Here is a 17,027-nt window from a genome sequence, read left to right as displayed (position 1 = left end):
TTTGTATCTAATCCAGTCATTCATCTCTAATGCCAAGTATTGGACCACCACCAATGTGCTACAGATTACTTATCCTACTGATAGGTCATCAGAATGTAGGTCCCATGAGTTCTATTGGAAAGTACTGATTCTTACAGAAATGTATCTTGCTTATGGAGTCTTGCTGCTTTCCTTTGCCTTTTATACATGGTTATTAGAGGATACAAGTCACCTCTTGGAAGTTCAGCACCCAACTTTGAGGGACTTGGTTAGAGTGCTGCTCCCTCATCCTTTGATTTTCCTTAACTTAAAGGGCAGTCCTCTAAAGGAAGCATCAGAAAAGTTTTTGTTTTTTTCTTTAAGCAGCACAATAACTAAAAATGGGAACACCGATTAAAACGGTTTTAATTTTGGTGGGCTGAAATTAGAGATGAGCAAACCTGAAGTTCGATGTTCGGAGTTCCTGTTTGGAAACAAATTACAAACAAAACTAAGGTTCGAAGTTTGAGTGAGTTATGAGTCCAAACCACTCAAGCGAGCAGCGCTGTGCTTGGGTATGAGTGATGCTCAGCCATGTGTGAGCCGCTTGCTGTGTTTGATCAGCTCACACTGGGGGTAAAATCAGAGTGATTATTGTGGACACACAAAAAACAATTTGAAAAACCCCGCGCACCATCCTCCGGAAGTGTTCTGCTAATGGCTGGCCGAATGTTTGTGGAGCCACGACCAGCCAATTACAGACTTACATTGAGTTTCAGATCAAATCGGGGTCATAAACCAAACTTTTTAAGGTTTGACTGTACCTGCCGAACCAAAATTCCAAAGGTTCACTCATCTCTACTGAAGATTAGATTAAGTAAAATTGGATGAAAATTGTATATTTTTTATTTTATTGAATAGCTCCTTGTAATAATGTGACCTTAGCAATCATACAAAAAGTGCTGTATTCAGACCTATGACCTTTAGTTTGGGCTCTCATTTTAAAATGGTATTTCTGTTCTACCCCAGCTTTGGACACATCTGTTTAAAATCCTTGACACTCTTTGTTTGTCAGGTTAACGTAAAAATTCTCCTATGAGAAATGGTCAGATTTTATTGCTTGAGATTTTACTTTTATTGTTTCATCTTTTCATTGCTTTTCTAATGTATATTATTAACCATTCAGTAATAGCATTATAAGAATAGAAATCTTGTTCTGTGCTGTCTACGAACCCTTCATTGATACATTCATAGGCCGTTCTTTGTCTTTCGATCGGCATATGTCCCTAGTATAAATAAATATATTATATGTGGTGCTCATGGTTCCATCAAGAAGAAAACCAGAAGGAAAACTGTAATGGAAATAAAATTGACAACCTCTCAAAACTCAGGTGGCACTTTCTCTTTCCAGTTAATTACAGTTTTAATTACACAGCTTCTTTTGACTCCTTGATACCTAATAAACCAGACTCTGTGGGGCGGCAGAGTTGGGTTTTGCTTGAACTGCAGGTGTAAGACTCAGCACGAAGCATAAATCAACTTCTTAAATGTGTTTCTAAAGATATATTCAAGCCTTTTCTTCCTTTTTGACATAATTGGCTTACTACACCTTGAATGGAAAACGTACCTGCTGTCTACTCTTGTCAGCAGTTTGGAATATCGTCAACAAGAGTTTGATTAAATGTTAGTTAAATACTTACATTACATATTTATGAAAATAGATTTTCTTACCTGCACAATTATAATTGGATCAATATTGGAAGGTCCAGATTGTTTTTTGTAGAATCCAGTAGAAATTGTAAAGTTTTGTGTTATTACCCAATATGCATGTTGCGATGAGGTGCAATACCACATACAAACCATGCAGAAGAGTGACGCTTTTTTAAAAACAAAGCAATTCTTTTCTTTGGACCCTAAACAAGTTCTTGGGCATATATTAGTGTCAATTCACTAAAACATGACACCAATGTCAGATGAGGGCAATGATCAGGCTCCCATAATAGAAATTAGTTGACATTTATTAGGAATTCCACCTCGTTAACACACATATAAGTGTAACATGTGATGTTAGTGTGTTAAAGGGAACCTGTCATGTTCAATATGCACCCAGGACCATGAACAGCTATGGGTGCATATTGCTAATTCTTGCCTAACTGTCCCTGTGTACACTAGCATAGATTAAGAGATCTTTAGAAAACGTTTTTCTAAAAATCTTATATCGTATGCTAATGAGCGCAGGGACTAGTCCCCTGGGCGTTAGTTCCCCTGGCTAGTCGACTCTATTAGCATATTAGTACACCCCTGTGGGCGTGCTAACATACTAATGAATACGTAGCATCACAGGATGATCTCACTCACCTCTCTGCTGCCATCACTGCCCAACACTGGATTTCGGCTCAGTGCGCATGACCCCGGAGTTTACTATATTTATTACTATTACTATATAGATACAGTATATCTGTATAATAGGAGATATATGAAAGTAAGTATGACAGAGGAAATAAGGGGGAAATGTTCTGAGCAAGCCAAACCTTGTGGGTTGAATTATATTTCGAGTTAAACACTGAGAAAGTAATTTTTTTAGGACTCTATAGACCCCCTCAACATCACAGAGGAGGTCTAAGGTCATCTGCATATGCAAATGGTATTCACTGCACAGTGATTATAAGAATTTTTGACTTCCCAGAGTTTGTCCCCGAGGTCATGGCTTTAGCTGCAAATGGGAGAAAATTTCTCAGCTTGTTACAGGTTAATTTTATGGGCCAAGTCATGGAAGATCCTACAAAGCAAGAGAATATTTTTAACAATGAAGAACTTTTAGGAAATTCCACTATTCACAAAAAAGTTTGTACAAGGGACCATAATATAATGTACGCTTAATTTTTAAAATGGCCAATTTTCCCAGGTTGAAGACTGCCATTCTGGAAATTGACTGGGAGCAGCTATTGTCAGATAGTGATAGAAATACAAATTATTAATGCGAGTACTTTAAGCCTATATTAGTCAATCAGATTTCAAAATGTATTCCTATTGGTAAAAAGTATAGAAGACATAAATTAAACTCCAATTGAGTTAAACTGCATTTATTCTGGCTGATAATCCATCAGAGTAGACCCCCGCCTTCCTCCTGTTCTTGGACTGCAGGGAAGTAGATATTATCAGGGGTCTGTCTGTTACGAAGAGCAGGGAGCAGGCCACATCCTCTGATGTGTGATGTAATGTCCCAGAAGGGAGAGGGAGCACCAAGGAGCAGATCCCGTGTCACACTGAATTACAGGTAGTGTGAAGAACCGCACTGTAAATTTCATCTTCAGAGCTAATGAGTGCATGGCTACTAGAAGAATATTTTATCTCTCCAGAGTATCCCTTTTTAATATGTCAACTTATATTCTCAGTTGGTAAATGTATATATAACACAAACTAAGCTACATGAAAACAATGTGAATAAAGATGAGCAAAAAAATTTGAGTAGATATATGAGTTGTACTTGAATTTTCCCAAAAAATACTCATTCACCAAAATGTGGATTTTTTTTGTAATTTCCTTTCAAGTGGACATCAAAAATACAAAAAAATTATAAAATGAAAAAATAACCTTCTACTTAGCTCTCAGGTCTCTCCACTCCACAACGCCAGTCATCTGGTCCTTGCCAAATCTTTGATTCGACATTGGCAGTGCTTAAATCCCTGAGGCCAAGGCTTCTGGGTTTGATCAGTCTAGGGGAGTATTGTGTATGTGTCCGCAAAGGTCATACACCTGAGACGGTTTCACAGTGGTCATGGCACATATTGTGACATCATGATGTGCTGACCTATTGCGTTCTTGAGTTGAGTGGTAAGGTAAGTATAAGTATTTCTTCTATTTTTTTTAACCATTAGATTTATTATGTTCTGAGGCCTGGAAAGAAATCAGAGGAGAGAAAGGGACAATATATTTGCAGAGGAAAACTTCTCTGTGAATCCATTTTCTAGTGCAAGTCCACACGAACAAACAAAATCACATTTTGCCTTTTTCTATTCCATGTCTGTAGACTCTGTTGCTCCAGGATATCCACATGCATATTGGAAACAGTTTGTCACCGATCTTTTGTATTGACACATCTTAGACCTTTTTCACACATCAGTGAAAAACACAGATGTTTTTCACTGACACGTAAAAAACGCAAATGTCCCTCCGTGTGCTGTGATTCATGGCACACATGGGTTGTCCATGTGCAATATGTTATCCGTGCTCCGTCATACTTGATTACACATGGAGATATACTCGTCTGTCCCCGCTCCTGCTATCCGTGGTACTGAACTCTTCGGCTCTGCTGTGTTTCCGCCCCTGCTGCAGCTACTTCCGGGTCGGCTGTGGCTGCATACATGAATATGTATGAGAATAAGCAGCTGGCTCTGAAGCAGAGGCAGCTGAGGCCAGAGACAAACAGTGCTGGAGAAGGTGAGTTTAAAATGTTTTTTTATTTTCAGTGTCTGTGTTTATCTGATATGTGTTTCACAGATCACACCATATTTTGGTTCGTGGGACATCAGTGGTGCCGGGAAAAAACGGACATATCTCTCTGCGGCAATCACAGACACGCATGTACGCCGCACAGAGACACGGTCAGTGAAAAATCACTGATGTGTGCGCAGACCCATTTATTATAATGAGTCTGTGTATGTCAGTGATTCTGGTACGTATAAAAACTAGCACATACGTACCAGAATCACTGACATGTGAAACAGGCCTAATGTGAAGATAGGGGAGATGAACTGTGACATTGCTTATTGTTATTGGTTGATCCTGTGCTATCTGAAGTGTATTGAAGTGTTATCAGTCATTGCACTCCTGTCTCTGATGATAACAAAACTGCTGTAAATTCTTCCTGAAAGACAGTTAGTATAAGCATAAAATAACCCCCTAATTGTTTTTTCTTTCAGTAAAGATCATAACATCAAAAAAATTCCTAAATAAAAAATAGTATACATGTAATAAAAAAACATGAAATGTTAAACCATGGGCCATTTTCTGTCAATACCTTTTAAAAAAGGATTGACGAGAACAACTATAACCACAAATTAATGATTTATTTATTTAGCTCTCAGCAAGGACCTGAGAGTCCAGGTGTCTTCCACATAATATTTTTAACAATTTCAGTGGTTCTTCTGCCCCCCAACCCTCCTGTTAGCATCTTCTGGAAAAATGGTCGAGTTCCTCTTTAAAGCCCATTTTACTCGTTATTCGAATCAAGCTCATCCGAATGTCTGACCTGCTGTATTGAAGTAAAGAGAATTCGAGCATTTTAGTGCCCGCATCACTGCTAATATGCATTCCATTTAAATATGTTGCTGTTGGAATGAAACAGAACAACAATCAGAAAGCGGACATCACCGCACATATTTTAGCCTATATTTCCCGTTACACTTTTTCACTCTGACTTGACATGTTCAGTGTTCAACAGCCAACAAGGAAACAATCTTTTTAGAATTATTCTTTGATTAAAAAATTTTTGGCCAAAAGAGTCAACTTAATTTTAAATGATAATAGTCTGTGATCTGAAACATTTGTTCTTAACTCAGAATTTTTCTCATATTCAATCCTATGCTTTTGACAGTAGGACAAAAAGACTGACGGCACTCCCCAAACTGCAATGTGAACAGATGCATAACTGAACATGACATAAAATTAACAAAAAAAGAGTTTGCACTCTGAAATGCTAAAGCATGAAAACCATTAATATAGATATGTATTACTGCTAAAGGAAATCTAAGAAAAAATTAGATATTTAGCATACAAAAATGGCCATTTTTATATCTGCCCAGTAGCCACTTCACAGCATATCTCATATACTGGGTGCCTAATCTATACTGACGCCTCTCTCTGGGTTGAAAAACCATAGTGAATAAAATCATCTGTGGCTAGTGGGGGAGGGGTGCACGGTCAGAAGGTATGACCCCCATTAATCTAAACAAAAATACTGACTGCACTCCCAAAACTATAATGTGAACAGATGCATAACTGTACATGACATAAAATTTACAAAAAAAGAGAGTTTGCACTCTGAAATGCTAAAACATGAAAACCATGAATGTAAGAATATAGATATGCATTACTGCTAAAGGAAATCTAAGAAAAAATGAGATATTTAGCATACAAAAATGGCCATTTTTATATCTACCCAGTAGCCACTTCCCAGCATATCTCATATACTGGGTGCCTACTCTATACTGAAGCCTCTCTCTGGGTTTAAAAACTTCCTGTGTATGGGCAAGTAAAAATCTGCTATAGTGAATAAAATCACCTGTGGCTAGTGGGGGATTGGTGCACGGTCAGAAGGCAGGATCCTCATTTATCGAGAGAAAAAGACTAGCGGCACTCCCAAAACTGCAATGTGAACAGGTGTATAACTGAACATGAAATAAAATGACAAAACAAGAGACAGTTTGCACTCTGAAATGTTAAAGCATGAAAACCATGAATATACCTAGTTGCGAGATATGCCATGACATGGCGACTGGGCAGATATAAAAATGGCCATTTTTGTATGCTAAATATCTATTTTTTTTTTTTAGATTTCCTTTAGCAGTAATGCATGTCTATATTCTTACATTCATGGTTTGTGGTTTTCATGCTTTAGAATTTCAGAGTGCAACTGTCTCTTTTTGGAACTTTGACAGTAGGAGTCGGTTCATCCATGGTATCTGCACCTCTCCTTGGCTTCCTAGGCCTGTCATGAATATGCACTTGTTATTAAGAATAGAAAAAAAACTACCCATTTTTACTACATTTTGATAGTGAACAAACATTTTTCATTTTAAGATGAAGATTACAAACAATGAATAATATCACAGTATCTCTTATACCTGCAGTATACTAAATTGAGCTTACTTTACACCTAACAGAAGGCTCCACTCATGATTAAAAAGCAGAGCAAAAGGTGGATGACAAATTCGAAAGGAGGTCAATCATCATCAGGGCACTGAAAAGTCTTGGTGGTTTATGTCTGGCCTTTGAGTGTGCGGAGTGTAAGATCTCTTATTTATCAAAGCTTTTTGCTCGTTATCTAAAAGGGCATAAGGGTATCATGAAACTTTCAACTTTTGCAGCAGTTGCTCTGCAGCTGTGATAGAGAATTAACTGAGAATAATATACATGATCTGTGTTACTCAGAGCCAGATGCAAGAATAGATAAGTAATAAAAGATATTTAGATTGAGACTAGAGACATGGATTAGAATCGGGCTTGGTGAAAACAGAACAAATTTACTATTTTTGTTCACTTGTGGTATCGACATAGGTCATAGTCATAGGCAAAAAGAGAGTGTATTTTTCCACTTAGTGCTTAAAAAACTAAGTTTTTTAATAGTTGATGTCAGTTAAGTAGACTCTGCTAATTAAAAATGTTAGTAAAAACTAGAGATTAGCGACTAATTTTTGAGCCAAATTTTATGAAATTCATTAGACTTAGTAAATTTGAACAATTAATGATTTGGTTCATTAAAATCTTCTAAAAATTAAATTTTACATAAATCAGAAGATTGCATAAGCCAGAAAAGGGAACACTATAGAAACAAAATGGGGTGCACCGCAATAATATGATTAGGAAAGCCAGAGAAGACTCACATGACCTCAGGATTAGAAATGAGCGGACCCGAGTTTCGGTGTTCAGTGTTCATACCAAACACAGACTTTACAAAAAAACAGAGTTCGAGTTCGGAGTTTAGGTGCTTCGCGTTCTATGTCATCTACACTAGCCGACATTGAGGTCCCGCGCAGGCGCACTATAATACTACTCAGGGCAGATCAAAGTGCGCTTTCGCAGGACCTCAATGTCGGCTTGTGTGTATGACGTAGAACGCGTCATGCACACTAGCTTCAGAAGGAGGACAAAGATGGCCAAGAGAGGAGGCGAGCGACCCGGAGAACAGAGACGCCCATCCGACCAGTCTGCTCTGCACCGACCGTTAGGTAAGTATTGTAAACATCCGGTGACAGGTTCCCTTTAATCTTGTCTTACACAATTAGACATAGTATACAAATATTTGGCTGATGAAATGTAATATTTCAAACAAATATGCCTGTACATAGTGAAAAGGATAGGAGAGATACTATTTGCATAAAAGCTATGCACACAATGGGACTGTTTCTTAAATGTTTTTTTAAGTGTGTCTTTAAAGTAAACTTAATCAATATTCTAAGTAATTTCTAAATATTTCCTATCATTTTGCTACTTCAGAGTTTAAGTCCTTTACACAGGTGGCCAGTCTGAAATCTAGAAGGAAAATTGCTCCAAGAATGAAGAATGAAGTCGTGATACATAAGAGCCAGTGAAGTTAACGGCACCCTAAAAACACACAGTCCTCACATCAAGCATGTATTAGTGGGAAAGATACTCCCACAAGAAGACGGTCAGAAACTAAGAAACTGCAAACTAGGCGTGATAATGAAGAAAAGAAGATTGCAGACCAAAACCAATTGCAACTTTTTTTATTTTAAGTAACATATGTAAAAAAACAAACATTTTTTTCTATGTCAAAGATATCCACAGAATTTAAAGTTACAGACCACTAATGACACTTGAAACAGGATGTAACAGCTGCCATACAAATTTGACGAAAGTGTATATCACAGGATTGGCCAACAAAGCACCAATGAAAGAATACAAACCTATACCAATCATAATGAAAAAAAAATATATATATTTTATTCAATATTAATTAAAAAAGTTCAAATACTGCAAGAAACTACGACAAGTACAAGGAAAAAATAAGGTAGACACCTGGCAGGCTCTGCTGGTAAGGCACATAGAGTAATACATATAGAATAGTGAATATATAACCAAAAGCAATTACTGATCAGGAAATATAAAATGTAATAGAATATCTATATGTTGTGCTAATAAAGAATTAATTAAAAACTTAAATATATTTAAAGATAATCCAGTGTATCACAATATTAATGTCCAAAAAGATAAGTAATAAATATAGTAGGATAACAGACACTAGTGTGTCAGAAAATAGCAGCAGAGAATTCATGTAAACAGAAGCAAGTGCCTCAATGTGAATAAAATTACCACTCCAGATAGCCAGACGTAAGGGTCAGGTCCCACTGCATCCGACGCGCGTTTCGCAAGATATGCTCCTGGACGAAACATTTCTTGCAAAACGCGTGTTTCCGTTGATTCTCTACTGCTATTTTTTTTTACACACTGGTGTCTGTTATCCTACTATATTTATTACTTATCCTTTTGGACATTATATTGTTATTATTGCGATACACTGGATTATCTTTAAATATATTTAACCTTTTTTATTAATTCTTTATTACCACTGCATATAGATATTCTATTATACTTTATGTTTCCTGATCAGTACTTGCTTTTGATTACATATTAACTATTCTATATGTATTACTCCATGTGCCTTACGAGCAAAGCCTGCCAGGTGTCCACCTTGTTTTTTCCTTGTACTTGTCGTAGATTATTGAAGTATTTGAACCTTTTTAATTCATATTGAATAAAATGTATATATTTTTTGTTGTGCTTGGCATAGGCTTGCATTCTTTCATTGGTGTTTAGTTGTTCCTTGTGCTTGCTGCCTTTACGTGCAGGTTGTGATATAGGCTTTAAGGATTGGTCAACAGTCTAATATGTGTGGAGGCATAAAAAGGGAAAAAAAATTCCTGTCATTTGATTTTCAGTGGCTGATCCTCATGCTTGATGGGGTGATAAGCTGCTGCCAGAGGAATCTGGCAGAGGATCTTTCATAGAGAACGCAAGATCTGAGCATTTTTCTTTTAAGGTGGAGTTCGAATAGATAGCTATTAGCCAAACAATAGTTCAGCAGACAACTGCCTAAAGTGTATGGGATCTTAAAAAATCTCAGAGTTATAGTGAAATAAGCTCCAAGAGATCAAATAATTAACAACGGGGTTGAAATCCGCCACATATTTCTCATTCTAGAAACAGGATAGGAAACACCAATTTGGAACGTCACTGTTATGCTCACTATAAACAAATGATATGTTTGCATACATATAAGACCAGTCCGTGCACGTAGATTAAGCTGGAAATATGATTTATTTAAATGTAGAATCAACATAAAATGACACAAACTTAATTTGAATAAGTGACATGTTGGCTGTACATTTGTGATGCATTATTTCAGTGTGAGATGAGGCATAGCTGTGGCACAGGCTCTGTTTGTTCTCCTTTTTTGAATAGCTTATCTAAATGTATATGCTTACACTTTGTGCAGATTTATGTGTTGGGGCAGCGCCGTGTGTATTTACAGTCTCCTGACCTGGAGACCTAGAGCTGAAAAAAAGAAGAGAAAACCAGGTCCCCTAACATAAACAGTGAAGGAGTAGGAGGCGATGCACATGTGTACCATACTGAAGAATTAATGATGATATTAAACAATGGAAAGTTTATAATTTCATTAGGCTATGTTAGTTTCTTTTGATCGTATATTGAAAGATTCTCAAAGCGTTTACAATATTATCCAATCACATATAAGTGATAACTATTAAATAATATTCCAGATTGTGTATGAAAGTAACACAAGATGGACAAGAGCTTTGCTACACTGACTGTTAAAAAATGTCAAATGTAGATAAGACACATTGAAGAATGGTGTAAATATTGATAGCATATACAAATCACTGATTAACAACCAAGGATTACCTTTCTACGAAAGTTGGACATACACTTTCAATAACTATTGGCCAACAACTATTGTTAAAGATGTTGTACACAATTCGGACAACCCCTTCTCAATCTTAGTGTTTGCCTCATTAAAATAAAAATATTTATACTCACCTCTGATGCCAGCACCATTCTACCAGTGTTGGCACTTGCTCACCTAGATAACATGAGAAGTTCTTACGTCATTTGAGCCCTAAACCCAATCATCCATTAGATGCAACAATTCTGGGCTTTACCCATTAAATCTGGCTTGCACTGGTGCGGTGGCAATTGGGGTAATATAAGGGGGTAATGACGGCTGTGATTTGTCAGCTGCCATCAAGCCCTAGATTAGTAATAGGAGGCATCTATTACACCACCTCATTACTAACCCTGTAAATAAAAAGGAAAAAGACAGAAACACTGAAAAAAACCCTTTATTTGAAATAAAAACACACACTGTCTTTCACCCATTTATTAGCCCCTAAAACCCCCCTGCAGATCCGATGTAATCCATACGAAGTTCCATGATAATCTCAGCACTGCTAGATCGGCAGCTTTTCGCAGGCTCTGGGAAATATCGACAGCTGAGAGGTGACCAGTCACGGTAAAGCTCACAGTTGGGGGCTGCAGCCTGCTTCTGTTGTTTTGCCTGTGCTAGCTATCAAAATATGGTAGTAAGAAGCAGTGAATATTCATAAACCTTTATAAGTGGGCTTAGAAGAGTTTTGACTGCAGAATGATCCACTGGGAAACACAGTATATATTAGTATCCTGCTCTTACCATTTAACTTCCATTTATAGCCAAGTAGCCCTCGTCATTTATTCATGTATTACAGTGGCCTGGCCCTGGCCAATCACAGCCATGCCAATACTTGACATGGATGTGATGGCTCCAGAAGTGCCTACAGCCTAAAAGTTTGTTGATTGGCTGCGCTACAACTAATCAACAAGGTTTATTCCGGTGACAAACCAGAACAGGAACAAGATGTACAGTCAAAAGTCTGTGTTTCAGGCAGACCCCAAACTTTACAGTTTGTGTTTGCTCATCCCTATTTTTAAGGGTTAACATTTTTCGACAAAAATTTTAGCTGCCAGTACTCAGATGAAGAGAGAAATTACAATTTTGTGTTTACACAAAATTTCTAATGCATATTTTTTTATTTTGAATCAAATGTAAAGGGGGAGAGATTGGATGTGTGCCGCGCTGTCACCAGAAATTCAGATGTTGATTATTTCAAATTTCTTTTCTTTAATTCAGGTCGACGCGTTTCAGAGAGCTCAGTCTTCTTCATCAGGACATCAAAGAAAAAAAAAAAAAGAAAAACTAACCTTGTCCTGATGAAGGAGACTGAGCTCTCTGAAAGGTGTTGTTGTGAATAAAAGAATAAAAGAAATTTGAAATAACCAACATCTGAATTTCTGGTGACAGCGCGGCATTCACCTGATTTCTCTGCCTTTACGTTTGATTCATCATTCCGGGGCTGTCGCCATCTTTAATGTGCGTTTAGGAGTTGTTTTTGGCACAACCCTAATAAGTGAGTGCAATTGCCTTGACTTATCTGTTACCTTACCTGGTAAGACCCTATTCTACGCTTCTATCCACAGTTTTCTTGCATATATTTTATTTTGCAGTGAGATCTAGGGGGACATTTTTAGGGAGCAGTCTACTAAAAAAAAATACAAAATGATTGTAAAAAAAAAAACATACATAATTTTTACATGTGAAAGTAAAACTTTCTACATACATTTCTATAGAAACAATTCTATGTACATTTCCTCAAAAAAAAAGAGCCGCTCTATAATAAGAAATAGATTATTATATCAAAAAAGGATTTACAAACATTTTACCAATGGGCTACTTTTCTTTTCTGAATCTGTAGTGTATATGCCCTATAGTAAGTCAGTGTAGTGTAAATTCCCTTTCAATGTTTCATATATGGTAGATAATAGCTTCATGATAGAAATCCACCAATGGGTGAGATATGTGTGTGAAACAAATTTTATGTAGATTATCACTAGAGATGAGCGACCCTGAGGTTCGCTTTTCGAACCAAACAGCAACTTAAAAAATCAAGATTCGGGTTTGGGTGCGTTACATGCAAACTTCACTCACACAAGCAACGCTGTGCTCAGGTACGCTCGGTGTTCAGCCTGTGCAATCCGCTTGCAGTGTTTGAACAGCTCTCACTGGGGGTAACATCAGCACGATTACATGTAGTGTGCAACCCAAAAAATTGTTTGTAAAAGTCTGCCCACCCTCCCCCGGAATGATCTGCTTATGGCTGGCTGTTTATGAGCGGAGACTCAAACTGCCAATCAGTTACTTGCTCCGGCCTGTGGAGGCTCGGCACCTTGGCTGCCGGCGAACTGAACCTCCACGGAACTGCTCATCTCTAATTTTCACATTTCATCGTATCTACCTATAAAAAGTTAAAGGATTTTTTCTATAAACAAGGTAAATTTTAAAGTTAATTTTAATCGATAGATCTTGGAATAATAATAAGTTCCACAATTAGAAAAGTTGTTAAAAAAATCTGTTCCTGTGCTGAGATAATCTTATATGTTTCCCTGCTATGTACTGTGTAACGGTCGTGTCTGACTGCACAGCGACATCGTCTGATCATATCACATCTCCTGGGCAGGGGAAGAAGCAAGAGATTATACAGACATTACAGCATGAAGCAAAGTATTTTTAAAAAAACGGCAGAAAAATGCTTTAACTCACAGAAAGAAACAGCTGATTCTTTCTGTGAGTTAAAGCACTTTTCTGCCGATTTTTTAAAAATGCTTTGCCTCAAAGAACGAATTAGCTGTGATCCTGTGCTAAAATGTTTTTATACTCATTTGCATCACCCCCTGCGTAGGAGCTGTGGTATGATCAGACCATGTCCCTGTAAAGTCAGACACGAACATTACACAGTACATAGAATGGGAACATTTATAAGATTACCTCAGCACAGGAACATTTTGTTTATCATCAAATCCAATTGTGTAAAATTATTAATATTCCTGGATCTATTGATTAATATGAATCGTGTTCCTGGAAAAAGCCCTTTAAGTTTGATATTAGCTGCACTATGGTGTGATCTTGATGCAATTTTTAACTGTTAAGGCTGCTTTACACGCAGCGACATCGCTAGCAATAGCACCCGCCCCCGTCGTGCGTGTGTCACGGGCAAATCGCTGCCTGTGGCGAACAACATAGCTAATATGCATCACGCGAACTTACCTTCCTAATGACGTCGCTGTGACACCGCACAAACCGCCCCCTTAAAAAAGAGGTTGTTCGCCGGCCACAGCGATGTCACTCAGCGGGCCACCAAAAGAATCGGAGGAGTAGAGAGCAGCCGCATGAACATCACTCCCACCTAGTTGCCGGAGGACGCAGGAACACTGTTGTTTGTCGTTCCCGGGGTGTCACAAGTAGCGATGTGTGCTGCCTCAGGAACGACAAACAACCTGCGTCCTGTAACAACAACGATATTTGGGAAAGGAACGACGAGTCAACAATCAACGATTTGGTGAGTATTCAGGATCGTTAGTGGTCGCTCGTAAGTGTCACACGCAACGACGTCGCTAACATGGCCGGATGTGCGTCACGAATTCCGTGACCCCAGCGATATCTCGTTAGCGATGTCGTTGCGTGTAAAGCGGCCTTTACACTAATATCCCTGATGGCCTTTGGTTCTGATCATTGTAACAATGAATAATTACTCTGCTCTGCTCCGGTAAGAGCTTTGCCCCAAGAACATAATCTGCAAGTTGAAATTTACAGAATTTTTTTAAGTAACTAAATAATTCTCAAACTATAGACTAATCAACAAGTAGCCCGACGGCAAAGGGAAATTCTGAGGACATTTTCCTTTATTGTTTATTTATTTTGCAAATTTTTTTTTTAAACCAAAAGATTTGTGATATTCCCTACACACCAAGGCAAAGTTCATTTCTAAAGTGAAGTAGCCCCCTAAAGAAGCTGGTAACCTGGTCCTGGGACATAGTGTTTCCCCAAATGACGTAGAGGAGGTTGATAACTATACAGGGCTCTAGGATATTTTCCTTATGTGATCATGAGTGCCATTGGGGTCAGAAATGTATATGAGTGATGACCATGTTTCACTTAAAAAAATATGAATGTGCAAATTATGTTTACTTTATTTATTTTACTCACTTATATAGTGCACGAAATTCCACAGCACTTTACAGACGTGATCATGTTAGCGCTATATAAGCCATATAATGCCATAATTATATAATGATGATAAAGCACTGCGGAATTAATGGCTCTATATAAACAAGTAAAATAAATAAAAGTATCCACAAATTAAAAAATCTGCATAAGATATACAGATAAAACCAGCGCTAGAATCCCTAATTATCTGTTGCTGCTGGAATGAGGGCAAAAACTCCTCTAATTGCCCGAAAAAGTAATTAAAAAATAAGAAAATACTAATACAAGTACTAGTGATCTATCCGTCCAAACAGAATTATATTTTGGGAAAAATGTATTCAAGAATTTATTGTATATGCATATACAATAAATTCTTGAATACATTTTTCCCAAAGTATAATTCTGTTTGCGCGGATGGATCACTAGTAGGGATGATCGAATACCTCAAATATTCAGCTATTTGCTGAATAGGTCGCCACTATTGGACTATTCGCGAATATTCGATGCGCAATGAAAGTCTTTGGGAAACCTGAATAACAACTATTCTGAACTATTCGGGCTTCCCATAGACTTACATTGTACATTGAATATTCGCATAGTGGTGACCTATTCGACGAATATTCGCGAAGCCGAAAATTTGAGGTATTCGATCATCCCTAATCACTAGTACTTGTATTAGTACTTTCTTATTTTTTGAGTAAAAAAAATACATTACATAAATACATGTACGGAAGAGACCTTACATTTTCTTTTTAGAGGCAGCAAGGGACATTTATAAAATTCTACACAATTGTTTCAATTATAATTGGAAACGCCTTTATCGAAGAAGTTCCAAGCAGTTTTAAAATTCCCAACAATGCTCCCGCTCTCAGATGTGTCACTCATGTCTTTTAAAAGGAACCTGACACCAACTCACCTGCGGAGCGGTCAGATCCGATGGGCGTCGCTGGTCTTGACTCAATGCCTCCTCGATCCTTGTGATCGCCATTCTTCATCTTGCTTTTTGTGGATGAAGCTGTCACAATTGTCATTACGTGTCTTGTGACTAGAGACAGGCTCAGGGATAGCATTTCTTTACCATTTGAGACCATTAAACATGCTTTTTTCCTTTGGGAACATGACGCTAGAACTACTGAGGTAGTCATTTTGACTACTTTGCACCATGTATTTCTATATAGGTGTCACGAGTCCAGTAGTTCTAGTGTTAACTCCCTCTGTTGTAGCAGCAGGCTTCTCAGTTCTGCTCAGTTGTTGGCAGTTGACCACTTCTGGCCTGGATATTAGCCCTTTACTTCCTGCCGAGGGTGCTGGTTATTCAGTTCTGTCTGATGCTAGGCCTGGAGTGGAGAGGAGTTGGATGCTGCTACTGGTATTCGTTGCTGAGTTGTGTGAAACTTCCCTATTTTGTTAATTTTACCCTTTAGTTTCTTACCCATCCCAATATACGCTTAGTATTTCTCTGGTGTGGGTTATTGGTGTGCATGTGTTTTAGTCAGTACCCCTTTCTGTTGTTTTTGTTGGTAGGGTTTTGGGGATTCCTATCCTGGTCTGTCCCCTTGGGTGGTAGGTGTGAAGGGGACACTATCATCAGGGCCAGGACAGGAGATAGAGAGATGTTGGGGCACAGATCACCGTACCTTCAAGCATGATTCTGGGTTGAGGGTAAGCCTAGGATACCCGCTTAGCTTGAAGGTAAGTGGCACGGGTCCCCATCCGGTCAACTCTCCCAAAATGCCACGTCCATTGTGACAGACACATGTTACGTCATCCAGACAATGTCCTCCATTGCGCTCCTGTGCACATGCACTCTCTCTGCCCTTCTGCTGCCAGAGCAAAGTAGTGTAATGTGCAGGCATGGGGAAAGGTGAAAGAATGCCCATGCTTGCGTACTACAATACTTTCATCTGCCTTGCTGTGCGGATTATCCACATGAAACAAGACTGAGGATAGCGATTGCAAGGATAGAGGAAGCACTGGGTCAAGAAGAACAGCAATGCCCATTGGACCGGACCAGACTGCCCCACAAGTGAATAGGTGGCAGGTTCCCATTAAAGTGGCAAATAATAGTTGGTCCTGGCTAGAGCTGAGTAAAGGCCCCGCCACACACAGAGATAAATCTTTGGCAGATCTGTGGTTGCAATGAAATCATGGACATATTGTTCCAATTGTACACAGCCACAAACCTGGCACTGATTATCCACAATTTCACTGCAACCACAGATCTACCACAGAT

Source organism: Anomaloglossus baeobatrachus, chromosome 3 (assembly GCF_048569485.1).
Source record: "Anomaloglossus baeobatrachus isolate aAnoBae1 chromosome 3, aAnoBae1.hap1, whole genome shotgun sequence".
NCBI classification, from domain to species: Eukaryota; Metazoa; Chordata; class Amphibia; order Anura; family Aromobatidae; genus Anomaloglossus; species Anomaloglossus baeobatrachus.
The sequence above is the reverse complement of the archived record's forward strand: the minus strand, read 5'-3'. Positions refer to the sequence as shown.